This window comes from Marmota monax, unplaced genomic scaffold, assembly GCF_021218885.2.
Source record: "Marmota monax isolate L192 unplaced genomic scaffold, Marmota_monax_Labrador192_F-V1.1 WCK01_AAM20220418_F8-fsc00022, whole genome shotgun sequence".
In the NCBI taxonomy this organism is placed as follows: Eukaryota; Metazoa; Chordata; class Mammalia; order Rodentia; family Sciuridae; genus Marmota; species Marmota monax.
The window spans coordinates 404,250-418,397 of NW_026695215.1; the positions used below are offsets into that span (position 1 = coordinate 404,250).

At 41.0% G+C, this 14,148-nt stretch overlaps 1 protein-coding gene across 3 annotated transcripts in view; it reads left to right on the forward strand.

Moving 5' to 3' along the window:
- Positions 1–14,148, forward strand: part of Selenot (selenoprotein T) — a 69,311-nt gene that overhangs the window by 19,385 nt on the left and 35,778 nt on the right. Inside the window, exon 6 of one of the 3 annotated variants that reach the window (XM_046431323.2) lies at positions 248–2,418. The exons of the other annotated variants lie outside the window; for them this stretch is intronic. The gene's annotated coding sequence lies outside the window, so the exon portion shown is untranslated. Of the gene's footprint in view, positions 1–247; positions 2,419–14,148 lie in introns of those variants that run through there. 3 annotated transcript variants of the gene reach the window in all.

Consider the following 14,148-nt stretch of genomic DNA (forward strand, 5'->3'; position numbering starts at 1 on the left):
ATTGATACAGTAGAGTATACATACCCTCTCCATACCTTCAGCTAATTAGTTTCTAAGAGTACACAAATTTTTTAGCATGTTCAAGATAGGAAACTTATAACCAAATGTGTGAATATGGAAAGAGGAGTTTTGATTAACTTTTTCTCAGCAGAGTTGTTCTCGGTTCTTTTCTGATCAGTTAGTTGACTTTCTAATAAGAGTTTTTGCAGGGTGGTAATTGGAGTATTCCTTTCTGTATATCTTTCAGACATTAAGGGATCTTTGCAAGAGCAGCGTGACTGACACTATGAAGGCCTGTACTGAAGACAGCCAGCTGTTAGTACAGACCAGATGCTTTTTTGGCAGGCTCGTTGTACCTCTTGGAAAACCTCAATGCAAAATAGTTTTTCTGTGCTGGCACGTTCTGGAATTCTGCACATTCGTGGAGTGCAATAATACTGTATAGCTTTCCCCCAACCCAGATTCACCCAGTTAATAGTTTGTCATTTTTTTAAATGTAGACATTACTACTTAAAACTTTTTTCTTAGTCATATTTAAAAAGTAGACAGTTGAGTTATAATTTGATTTTTTTCAAAGTGTCTGTTAAATCTTGTGTTTTTATATGATTTTTTTTTTTTTTTAGTTTAAAGTCAATCTTTGGGGGAATACAGCTAAAGTTCCCAAAAGAGTTTATCAGTCATCTCTAATTTGGTCATGTCCAATTTATATCGTTATCAAAAAACTGCAGATTGTGAACAGTGCATTATACAAGATTATGGGGGAATCTAATATCCAGAGTACTCTACCAATTTGTTTGTATGTGTGTGTGTGTGTGTGTGATTACCAGAGAACTACTACAAAACCAACTGCTTTTTAAATTCTGTTGTGTAGTTCAGGTGTCTTGCCTTGACCAATCTAATGAATTGATTAACTGGCCTTTATACTTAATAAAAAACTAGCAGATGTCAGTTAAATGAAAAAGTTTCAGTTTATTGCTCAATGTACTTGTTAACATTGTATTTAATCATCATCGGCCTAATTTTGTGTTTTTAACTTAAAGATAATCTCCTAAGGGTTACACTTTAGATTCCCACAAAAAAAAAAAAGGTTAATTTACCATTTTTAGAGTTGAAACTCACCTCATTAAATAAAAGTTCAGTTGACCCTCTTTACAACATTGATACTAAGTGAACAGAAATCACCCAGCATCAGATATCAGAATTGTGTTGTATTTGAAAAATAAGATTGAAAAATTTTTTAATTTAAATTTACTGATAGTCTCAGTATTCTAAAAATAAGAGTTTTTAGAAAACTAAAATTGACTAAGACTTGAAGGACAATTTAGCAGAAATAGGACCATAATGTAGAAAAAGAGCCATGGAGCAGCAGCCGCAGCTTCAGCTTCCACAGGCTTAACATGGAGAGCCCAAAGTAGGCCTGGATTTACTCATGAAAATAAAAGGATTTAAGGAAAAGTTATGAGGAAAACCCAACATTGGTTTTACCTAACACTTCAGAGTTACAAGACCTAACCCTGTGTGTCATAGGACTGACCTGTTTTGTTATCACTGGGTGTCCTGAAGCACATGTCAGGTAATGGCCTAACTGTTACAGCCTCAGGGAGGAGCACTGCAGTCTCTGAACTGACTGCATGATGTCAGTCTGTGATTCACTGCAGAAAACTGGCCAAGTGGTTATCATTTCCATTCCGAATAGAACCTTTACGTTCTTCAGGGTTAGTTAGTTCATGATTTAAGTTTCAAGCTCCTTCGAGATTGTTATTTAGGTATAATATTTATGTTTGACTAAGGATTAAAAACGTGTTAATCTGATTGCATACCACTCCAAACTCCCCATTTTCTGCAGGTTGAACACCCTGTCGAATGTGTCTGGGGGTCTTTCTTTGGCTAATGGACATTCCACTAGTGACAGTTACCTTTATGGCATGAAGCTACTAAAAAACTGAATCTTGAAAGTTCCCATGGGTTTAACAGATCAAACTATGGGGAACCAAAGCTTCAGCTCCAACTTTCTCCATGTTTGCCTTGGGTTGAATAACTTATTTTTTAGAGAATAGCTTTAAGTGGCTTAGACACTGATAAGAGCTATTTTGTTTTATGCTTAGTTCTATTTAAATCTAGAATTTAATGGAGTCTGATTAAAAAAAAATGTGGGTCATGTGAATATGAAAAAATGTGAGGAAAATAAACTATTTGCAGTGTAACTTTATTATATTCTAACATTTCAAAATTATTGCTTATAAATTGGTATGGTTGTGTAGTTTATAACTGTCTATGCACTATATTAATTAAAAGACCATAGGATATGTTGGCAGGTTGGCTGATGTTGGCATTTTTTACCACAGTTGCCATTGTGGAAGAAATTATTTGTTACATTAATAATAAAAAAAAGTTAATAAAACGTGACTTTATACCTCACTGTGTAAGATGTACAGACAAATGAGCTTTCAGAATATAAATGGCCTTATTTGCTTGCAGCACTAGCATTATGGATGGTAGCAGTTGATCAGCCTGTACAACTGTTAAACCTAATGGGTTCCCAGTGATAGTTGTTTCCTACTTTCAGTGTTAGCCAGCTTGCCCTGATGGTTGGCAAGATACTTTTGTCATCATGTAAAATAATTCAGATTTTTAAAAAGTCTACAGGATTTTTAAACATGGTTTGATATTTTAAAAAGAAAAATCTGCCAGGCGCTGTAGCACACGCCTGTAATCCCAGCGGCTCATGAGGCCGAGGCAGGAGTATCCCGAGTTCAAAGCCAGCCTCAGCAACATCGAGGTGCTAAGCAACTCAGTGATAGCCTGTCTCTAAATAAAATGCACAATAGGGCTGGGGATGTGGCTCAGTGGTCGAGTGCCCCTGAGTTCAATCCCCAGTTGCCCTCCTGCAACCCCCAAAATAAAGACAAGTCTCTTGAGAGAAACAGGTAAAGAACTGTAAAGTTTGGGAATTATCTCTGGTGTTGTGAAAATAATCAAGCAGTGTGAAAGGGACCCATATTTTGTGGAAGTAAATCTAAAGTAGAGAAATTATTTGGTAACTATATTTAGTAAATTTTGCATTGTAAAAGTTGTTGTGCTGCAATGTTTGCTTTTATTTATTTATTTATTTAATTTATTATTAATTTTTTTTGTAGTTGTACACAATAACTTATTTTTATGAGGTGCTTAGGATTGAACCCAGGGCCTTGCACATGCAAGGTGAGCACTCTACCACTGAGCCACAACCCCAGCCCCAATGTTTGCTTTTTAATGGTGGCTTCTTAACCCAACCAGTGTTCACAGGCAATCCCACGCTCCAGCCATCGCTCAGGTCTCTCCAGTGCTGGGACAGACTCCTCACACCCTGGCCCACTGGTGCCTCCATGCTGCTCAGTCCTGCGCGACTCTGTGGTGTCATCTGTGGCTCTGTCCAGTGTTGCTCCCATCCTCCAGAGTTCTTGAGAAATTCACACTGACTTCCCCAGATCTGGGGAGAAACAGAAAAGTCCTTTTCCTATGTTTCCAGTATGACCAGTTTGACAATTTCAGAAGAAAGAACAAGAACTAGATACTTTTTAAAAAATTTAGCTGAGTCTTTTCCAGGAATTGTGACAATCCCTGTCTCAGCCCCCCAGGCTTCAGAAAAGCAAATAGTAATCAATAAATAAACATTTACTTTATAAATACATTGACCTACCTTCAAACTGTATCTTTTTCTTAAATCCAGGGGTGCTTAACCACTGAGCCACATCCCTTAAAATTTTTTTAAATTTTGAACCACAGCCCTTTTTAAAATTTTGAGAGTCTTGCTAAGTTGCTTAGGGCCTCACTAAATTGCGTAGGCTGGCTTTGAACTTGTGATCCTCCTGCCTCAGCCTCCTGAGTTGCTGGATTCACAGGTATGTACCACTGTACCCAGCTTCAAACTGTACCTTGAAGAAAAATATGAATCAGTTCCAGAATCAGTGGGAAGACTGTGATGTCATTCATGCCACAAGGTAATGATGCAAACATGCTGCATCAGGGAGTTTAAAACTTGAATGTGCCTAAGAATCACGGGGACAAATTTTTGGGCCCCATCCTTAGAGGTTCTGATTCAGACAGTCTAAAATAGAACGTGATACTTTGCATAATGCCAGTACTGTCTGTCTTAGGGCCACCCTGAGCAGCATTGTACCACAGCAGAATGCAAGACTCAGACTCAGCCTAGAGAAGTTTGCTCATTTGCTTCATGGTTACAGAATGACCTCATAAGAACACAAATTCTGTACAGTGGAAACTCAGGAGATGAACGCAATGATGGGGGCGTTTCTAAGAGAACAGCATAATTGTCCCTATTAATCTCTTGTCCTCTCTTGCTGGGTTGGTATTTTAAAACTTTCAGAATGTTTTTAAAGGAAATATTAAATCTCTGAGTATAATTTACAGTAACTGGTTTGAGTAGCTAGGTTTTCTTAGAGCAAAGCAGGTGACAGTATGACCATGTTCCACTCACTTTACAGTGGCATCAGACCTTGATTTTCACATTAAACAAGAATGATTCTTAAATTTATGACTAGAGAAAATGTGTACTTTTAGTTTTATTAGAGTAACTGTAATACAGCACTTTTTGAATTGCTAGGGAAACCCAAGCGGAACTATTTTATAACCCTCAAAACAAAGGAACAGAAAAGTTCCATCTAGACTTGGCCTTGGCCCCAGGGGTTCAGATGGGATTGTCAGGTGCTCCTGGGAGTTGGGCTTATTCTGTGCATGAACCACCACCATGGCTGGGGAACAGCAAGGAGGGACAGTAGGTGAAGTCTCAGACGTGCGTTAGGGTCCAGTTTGTGTCTCATTTTCTGTCTTAGTGGGTTTAGATTGTTTTTCAATGCTAGGGATGGGACCCAGGGCCTCACGCATGCTGAGCACCAGCTGTACCACTGGGCTCTATTCTGAGCCCCAACGCTTCCTATCTTGGGGTTCTTTCTCTGCCTCACTGGGTAGTCACTCCCCAATTATTTTGACATCTGTTGATCCTTCTTTTCCTCTCATTACTGATTATCCCTCCTAGCAGACTTCCTTTTCAGGGTCATGATGTTTGTGGATAGATATGAGCTGACCTGACTGGGCCGTGTCTAGAATGGGGAAAGCCCGCCCAATTGCTCGGTTAAGAAAGAAGGAATTAGAGCCTGGCAGGCAGGTTGCTGCCAACACTCCCTTGGGCCGCTGGCTGTACACAGCTGCTCTGTGTGCTAGCAACTCTTATTAGCCAATTAAAAACAACCAAGTTCCTCTGTTTATCACACTTGAGTTACTAAGAGCAAGTGTGTTTGCAGGAAATTATGCTGTATATTTTCCCCTAAGTGCTTAAAAAATTAGTGTTGCAGAATTTTATCTTTTAATCCAAGATACTCTTATCCCCTGTAAAATCTGGGGATAAGAAGTGGTTTTGTGATATTAAAATATGTAATTATATAAGCTATAGGTTACTTACAAGTATTCTTCCAGTAAAATTCTGTATAATGGCATTATGAAAGACTTTGAGTTCTACTTCAGTACTCCAATTTTGAATAAGAAAGATTAAGCATTTTACCCTAGTTATATAGTTTATGACAAAAAGGAAAGCCCACCCTTGGTGGGGCTTGGGAGAGGCAGAGTAAAAGCCTAGAGGACTTTGTCAGAAGTTACACTAGGAGGAGAGAGAGGAGACGTAACAGAGCAGTCTTAGAACTATGGTCTAATTTCATTTTACACTTACTATTTTCTAAAATGACCTGGATTTTTTAACATCAACTTAACTATATTAAAGGGAAGGGCACAAATGGGGCACCAGAGGAAGAGAAGGAAAGTTAACATGACAATTTGTTGACCTAATGTAACTAAGTTCCTGCTACAGCTGTTACAGGCTGTCTGGGCCTTTTTCCCCACCTGGAAAGATCCTCCCCCAAAAGTGCACTGACAGATCTTCTTATGATGACAACTGCAAGGACATTCTGAGATGACCAGCTGTGTGCTGTAGGCCAGGTTCTCAAAGTCTTACCTCACAAACAAGGAGGGTAGAACCTGCCTCTGAGCAGGAGGCTGGCTCTTGTGTCCCCTTAGACTTCTGGCAGCCTTGGCTCTGTGGAAATGCTCTGTTCAACTGGGACTTCGCAGTGTTGCTGCTGCAGGACTGGTCTGCCTGGGATCGAGGCAGAACATCATTTTGTTCATGTCTTAATTTTAAGTAAGTTCAAAAATTTTTTCACTTCGAATGTCCGTTGTTGGTTTTAACATTAGAATTTGTTTTACTGTTCTTAAGTCCTTAAATAAGAAAAATTGATCCTCTGGGTAACGTGTTTCTCGTGAGGCTCCACAATCCCTGCCCCATTGCAGTTGCTTGCTGTGTGTGGACATGGACTTTCTACCTAATCTGCCAGTAGCCTCAGGCAGTCAGTTCAGCACCTGGGGCAGGGGCCTGAGGCAGGAGTACCACCGTTCTCGACCTGCCTGGGCAACTTAGTGAGACCCTGTCTCAAAAAGTGAAAAGATAGGTGATAGAACACTCCTCTCCAGGTTCAATCCTCTGTAGCACCAGAAGGGAATTTTGTGTTCCAGCAATGGCGTATCCAGATGTGCAGCGGAAGGCCATCTGGGAGGCTCAGGTATGAGGTGTAAAGCATAAGGAAAAGTCATGACAAGCTCGCTACAGACAGGCTTCTAAGGGCCTTGAGTAATGCCAACAGCGTGGTCTGGAATTCCCTGTGGGGCAGTGGTTCTCAGCTGGTTCACTGGCAGTGACTGCAGGAGGTTTGTGGCAAGTAGAGCACAAGACAGCATTCCAGAATCTGTGCGGCTGCCATAGAGAACCCACCGGTTAAGGTCTGGAGAGGTACTGGACAGGGCTGGAAAAGGAAAAGGAAAAGATGGAGACAGGCCAGTTAAGTTTGGTGGTGTGGCTTCATGTCCTGCATTGGATCCTCTAAACTGCATCCTCTAGCTGGGAGCTGGAGTGGAATGACCTTGGCCTGATCAGTCCCAGGGTGGGGAGGGGAGGGCAGCTCCCTGGCTTGACAGGGATTGGGTATTAAGGAATGTCAGTGTACTTTCAAAGGGTCTCCTTTGCCTCCCAAGTAGTTTTTCCATATTTGTGCTTCATACTAGTTTAAAAGGAAGCTGTTCATTCCAGTAGTGAAATAAGAGACTAACTGGAGGTGACAGTCATGTTAGTGGGAGAGACTGTAAGGATGACAGGCTAACAATGGGAAAAGATTGTTGTCTAAGGCATTTGTATTAGTGAGTTGGATGGCAAAAGAGGTGGTGACATTCCAGAGTTCAGAGCAGCTGTGGTCCCTTTCCTGTTCTGAGGCCGTCTAGGGCAGGTGGAGGAAGCTTTGGAATCTGCACTGGGGGCCAAGTAGTTGCACAACTTGAGAGTCAATCCTCTGAATTTTCCAACTTCAGAAACACTTAGCATTTTCGGAGGGATTTCTGTGTGCTGAATACAGTGGGAGTGATGGGGTAGCAGTTCCTGCGTTCAGAAGGTTGCTAGGAAACAGGGTGCGCCCTCCTCCAGGGACCACAGTTCCCTGCAGAAGCTCTGTTCAGGACATCGCAGGCCTCAGGTGTGTGATTCACAAGTTGTTTATTAAGGCAGATTTTGTTGTTGCTGTTTTTGTTTTGGCTTGGTTTTTACTGATCAGTATTAGCTTTTGTGGTCTCATATTTCCTTCGTATTCTCCTTGAGGTTTCTTTTACCCTAGGCTTCAGTGTCATACTCAAGTGTACACTCCCTTAGAATTGTCCCCCTCAGATCTGAAGTCTCATGCCTGCAAGTTAGCTTGTATCTTGAGTGTCATTGAAATTCCTCTTGTTGTCTATTTTCTGCTCATTAGCTAAGGAGCCTGCCTTCTTGGTCTGAGAACCTGAAATTCACTGCAATTAAAATGCCCAGTGATTTCTTGCTTTTTCTGAGAAATCATCCTTGCCCTTTGACCCAGTGACTCCAGACTTTAAACCCTAAGGACAGTAGACTGTTTTTATCAACTGTGTGACTTGCAGATATTTTCTGCTGCAGTCTGGCTGGGCACAAAATAACCGAGCCACCACAAAAGCCTTGTAGATTCAAACAGCAACTCTTTATTCCCGAACTCTCACCGGCACTCTGCACACACGTTCTCGGAAAAATACACTCCATTCACCGGGCTCTGCGTACCCATTCTCTCAGAACCCGCGAGAACTCAAGGAGTGGGCACCTGAGGCAGCAGGATACGCCCTATTCCCAGCAGGATCCACCCTAAACCTGGAGCCACCCTAATCCCTGAGCAGGGTCACCTTAACCAAAAATGCCATGTCATTCCTACTTGGCTATGGCTCTCAGCAATTTTCTCCTATTCTGTGGGTTCTTTTCACTTTCTTAGTGGTATCCTTCGAAGCACAGAAGTTTTTTTTTTTTCTTTTTTTTTTCCCCCAGAGTGGGACATCGCACCCAGGACCTTGTATGTGCTAGGCAAGTACTCTACCACTGAGTTGCACTCCCATCCGCGAAGTTTCTAACTTTGATGAAGTCCAGTTTGTCTTTTATGTGTAACTTATCTGAGACAGGGTTGCAGAGATTTATGCCAGTGTCCTTTCTAAGCGTTTCATGGATTTTGCTCTAAAAGTTACATCTTTGACCCATTTATATTACTTTTGGAATATGTAATGAGGAGGGTCCAATTTCATTTTTTTGCGTATAAATATCCAGTTGTACCAGCAACATTTGTTGAAAATACTATTGTTTCCCCCAATTGAATTATCCTGTCACCCTTACAAAAACTTAACTGCTATAAGTGTAATAAGGATTTATATCTGGAATTTTTGAAAAAAATTTTTTCTGCTTGGCACAGTGTTGTATACCTGTACCAGTAACTTGGAGGGCTGAGGCAGGAGGATCACAAATTGAAAGCCAGACTCAATAACTTAGTAAGATCCTAAGCAACTCAGTGAGACAACTCATTGAGACCCTGTCTCCAAACAAAATATTAAAAAGGGCTAGGGATGTGGCTCAGTGGTTAAGAACCCCTGGGTTCAATCTTCTGGTACCAAAAAATTAAAAAATAAAAACAAAATAAGTTTAAGATTTATTTTTCTTTAAGTTATGTTTTCTGTGCTGGGGATTGACCTAGGACCTCATGCATGCTAGGCAAGCACTGTATTATTGAGCTACATCCCCTGCTCTGGTTTCTTAACCTTATTCTATTTTTCTATATGCCTAGTTTTATGCCAGTATGACACTGTCCTTGAGAACTGTAACTTTGTAGTCAGTATACACCCTCGACTTTGTTCCTCCTTTTTAAGATTGATTTATTCTGGTTCCTTATATTTCTGTATGAACTTTAATATCAGCTTGTCAGTTTCTGTAAAAATACTATACATAATTTTGAAAGGGCTTGTGTTGACTCTCTAGTTCAGTTTGGAGGTGTGTATAGTAATAATAGGGAACTTAAATACCCTCATTTTCATTAATGGATCCAGATAGAAAATCAGAAGGGAAACATTGGACTTGAACTATACTTGGAGCTGACCAATATATACAACCCCACCTCCAGCAACAACAGAAACACATTCTTTTCATGTGTATTGGAACTTTCTCCAGGATAGATTATATAAGGCCACAAAACAATCTTAACAAATTAAAGAAGGTTGAAATCATATCAAGTACCTTTTTAGACCACATGGTATGAAACTACAAGTCAGTAATAAAAGAAAACTGGAAAATTCACAATTATGTAGATATTAAACAACCTCCTCCTCCTGAACAACCAGTGGATCAAAGAGGACATTTTAGAAAATCTCACAACAAATGAAAATTTAAATACAACATACCAAAACCTTGTGGGTTGTAGGGAAAGCAATTCCAAGAGGGAATTTGTAGTGGTAAGTGCCTACTGTCTTAGTCTGTTTGGTTTACTACAATGAAACATCATAGACTGGTATTTCTCATAGTTCTGAGGCAGGGAAGTCCAAAGTGTGGAAGCCAGCAAGTTTGGTGTCTGGTGACTCCAAAACCCACTTTCGGATTCATGGATGACAGCTTTGTTCTGTGTCCTCACATGGTGGGAGTGGTGGGACAGCTCTCTGGGGTCACTTTCATAAAGATACTAGTCCTGGGGACCTCATCACTTCCCAAAGGTCTCCCAACAGCATCCCATTGCTGACTAGGTTTCAACACATGAATTTGGGGCTTGGGGATGATATTCAGACAATAACACCTGCCTAACAAAAAGATCTCAAACAACTCAAGTGCCTAGGAGAAGCACCATGAAAGCCCAAAGTTGGTAGAAGGAAGGAAATAGAAAAACCTAATAAAGCTGTGAAATAAGCTGGGAAAAATACAAAAGATTAAGAGTTGATTTAAAAAAAAAAAGTTTTAAAAAATTGACAAATCTTTAGCAAGACCTAAGAAAATCAGAAGTGAGAGAAGACATAATACTACAGAAATACAAAGGATCAATGAAGGATTACTCTGAACAATCACCTGCCAACAAATTGGATTACCTGGAAGAAACAAATTCCTAGAAACATACTCTGTCAGGGCCAAGTCATAACAAAATGGAATACCCAAACAATTCAACTCATGTGGGAGACTGACTCTGGAACCAGCAGCTGTCTAGGAAAAGTCCGGAGGGCTCTATTGGTGAATTTAGCCAAACATTCAAAGAATCAACACTGATCCTTCTAAAACTCTTACAAAAAAATGAAGATGAGGGAATATTTTCAAAGGCCAACATTACTCACTTACCAAAACCAAGAATGCTACAAGGAAAAAACAAACCAAAACACGTTCTAAACTAATATCCCTAATGGAACATGATTAAAAAGTCCTGCAGGGGTGGGGGAGGGGAGGGGGAGGGGAGCAAGCCAAATTCAATAGCCAATTAAAATGGCTCTTCATCATGATCAAGTGAGATTCTCTGGGATGCCAGATTGGTTCAACATGCATATCAATAAATATGATGTACTACTTTAATAGAAAGAAGGTTTAAGAAATCATAAAATAATCTCAGTAGATGAAGAAGAAGCATTTGACCGAATTCGACATCCTTTCAAGGTAAACGCTTTCTTTCACTAATTTGGGTGCACAAGGAATGCACTGTGACATAATGAAGGCCACACATATATGACAAGACCATAGGAACATCGTTCTCAGTGATGAAAAACTGAAAGCTTTCCTCTGATTTCATGGACAAGACCACTCGCACCATTCTAAACAACACAGTATTCCCAGTCACAACAATTAGGCAAGGAAAAGAAAAAAGACACTAGTAAGGAATAAGTCAAATTGTCTCTGTTTCCAGATGGTATCATTTCTGTTTTAGTCAGCTTTTTCATCCCTGTGACCAAAAGAGCTACAAGAGGAATGCAGAGGAGGAAGTTTATTTTGACTCAGTTTCAGAGGCTCAGTCCGTGCTTGGCTGACTCTTGAGTCCAAGGTGAAGCAGAACAGCATGGTGAAGGGGTGTGGCTGAAGAAAGCAGCTCAGGGCATTGCACCAGGAAGCAGAGGGCAAGCTCTGCTTGCCAGGGACAAAATACAAACCCCAGTGGCACACCCCCAGTGACCCCCATACTCTAGCAATACACTTACTGCCCAATTAATCCATATCAGTAGATTGATCCACTGATCAGGTCACAGCTCTCCATAGTCTAATCATGTAAGAGAACTTCTGGAAATTATTGAATTGTTTCACACATGAACTTTCGGGGAATACCTCCTATGTAAGCCATAACAATTTTATATGTAGAAACCCTTAATACTCCACCAAAAAACTGAAAACTAATAAATTCAGTGAAGTTGCAGTATAAAGAAATCAACATGCAAAAATCAGTAGCCTTTCTGTACGCATACAACAAACTATTTGAAAAAGAAATTAAGATACCAATCCCTCATAATAGTATCAAAACTCATAAAGTAGGAATAAACAATGAAAGCGAAAGATCTAAAGACTAGAAGACTTTAAGGAAAGAAATTAAGGAAAATGCAAGATATGGAAAGGTTTCCCAGGGGTACTTAACCACTGAGCCAATCCCAAGCCCTTTTTTATTTTCATTTTGAGACAGGGTTTTGCTAAGTTGTTTAGGGTCTTGCTAAGTTGCTGAGGCTAGCCTTGAACTTGTAATCCTCCTGTCAGCCTGCCAAGCTGCTGGGATTACAGGCGTGTGCCCTCATGCTGGGCTGAAAGAATTAATAGTCTTAAAATGTCTACAAAGACCTGTAGATACAATATTACCAAAAGTTCTTGGCAAAATTTTATTGGCGTTTTTCAAGGAAATAGAAAACAAACAATCCTCAAATATATATGGAGCCATAAAAGAGTCCAGAGGCCCAAAGCAATCATGAAAAAGGAGAACAAAGCTGCAGGTAGCACCTTTCCTGACTTCCACAAAGGGAACAGTGCGGTGCTGGGTGAAAGCACACAGAGAGACCAGTGACAGACCTGGGCCGGAAGTGAACACACACGTGGTCAACTAGGGTTTGGTGGCACCCAGAGTTCATAGTGGGAAAGAGGCTCTTCAGTGACCACTGCTGGCAAGAGCTGAGAGCCACATGCGAAGGAAGGAAAATCAGCTCCTGTCTTAGACCATCCACAACATTAACTTGAGACGCACTGAAGACCTGGATGCAAAACCCAGAAACTGAGGGAAGAAGCTCCAAGATGTTGGTGTTGAAAGTGACATTTTTGATTGACACAGAAAGCAAAGACAACAAAAATAAACAGGTGTGTTCCAGTTCGGTTCGGGTATGAGGTGTCTCTGAAAGGCTGCGTGTTGGAAGATTCAGGAGTCTTCAGAGTGGAAGGGATCAGATCAGATAATGAGGGTGGTGACCTTATTAGTGGATCATGATTTAAGTGGGTCTCAGGTAGGGTGTGGCTGCAGGAGGGAGGTCACTGGGCCATGCCTTTGAGATCACAGTGTGTCCCTGGATCATTGTAGTCACCTGCTGGGAGCCATTAGCCAAGTAGGTATGACAATTTCCTTGCCAGCATACCCCATGTTGCTTAGTGGAAGGACTCATGGAAATAGGACATTTTGCAGTGACATTGCGTGTAGGTAACCTTGCTCAAGGACCAAGGCGGATCCGGGTTTAGGGTATTCCCGGTTTAGGATAATCTGGGTTTAGGGCGTTCCCGGTTTAGGACTATCCGGGTTTAGGATGGTTCCAGGTTTAAGATTATTCCTGCTGGGAGTAGGGCGTATCCTGCTGCCTGAGTTCCCCTTGAGTTCTCACGGGATTCAGACAGTATTTTTTGGGAGACAGAAGCCCAGTGGGGGTGAATTTGGGCAGAAAACGTGGATTTCCCCAGAACGTGATTGTAGAGTGCTGGTGTGATTTCGGGAATAAAGAGTTGCTGTTTGAATCTACAAGGTGTATGGTGGCTCGTGATTTTGTGCCCAGCCAGACTGCGGCATTTGGCGGCTCGTACGGGGAACGTCTGAAACTTGGAAGTAAGTGAAATTGCTCGCCCCTGAGGGAAGGTGAGAGAATGGGTGATCAATTCAAAAAACAATGTGTTCCTGTTTTGATTTATTTTGTTTTTGTTTCAAGCTGCCTATCCCTAGAAATTTCTCAGGCAAACTGGGAAAAATGGTTGGCTAAAGGTTTGAAGTTTGTCGGCCCTGAGGAAGAGAAAATTGATACAACGATTTTTTATTCCGTTTTTGTTTCATTCAGTTTCAGTTTTGTTTTGTGTTATCTTATTGGGTTGCGTTATCTTTATAGTAGATTAGAAATTAGTAAAAAACAAACCGAAAAGATGTTAAGTAAATTGTTAGAGGTTCAGACCATGGAGAAAGACATTTTAGATCAAGCAAAAGAGAAGGTCTCTCGAGCTAGTCAGACAGAGGAAGAAAATTTAAAGGAAAAGGGGTTGTTAGGAAAAAGGCCACAACAGGAGGCTGTTACTAACTCCGTTTTATCACAAGAGGGCGTAATTCAACCAACAGCCCCACCGATGGAGACAGCTGAGTGGCCCTCAAACCCCGTAGTTGATAAATGGGATCCTGAGACAGGACCTCAAAGATTAGCATGCCCTGTACTTGAACAGGTAGGAGGGCAGCGAATTCACCGTGCTTTAGATTTTAAAACAGTGAAGCAGTTAAAGGAGGCTGTAACAACCTATGGTCCCCAAGCTCCCTTCATGGTAAGCATGGTCGAGTCCAT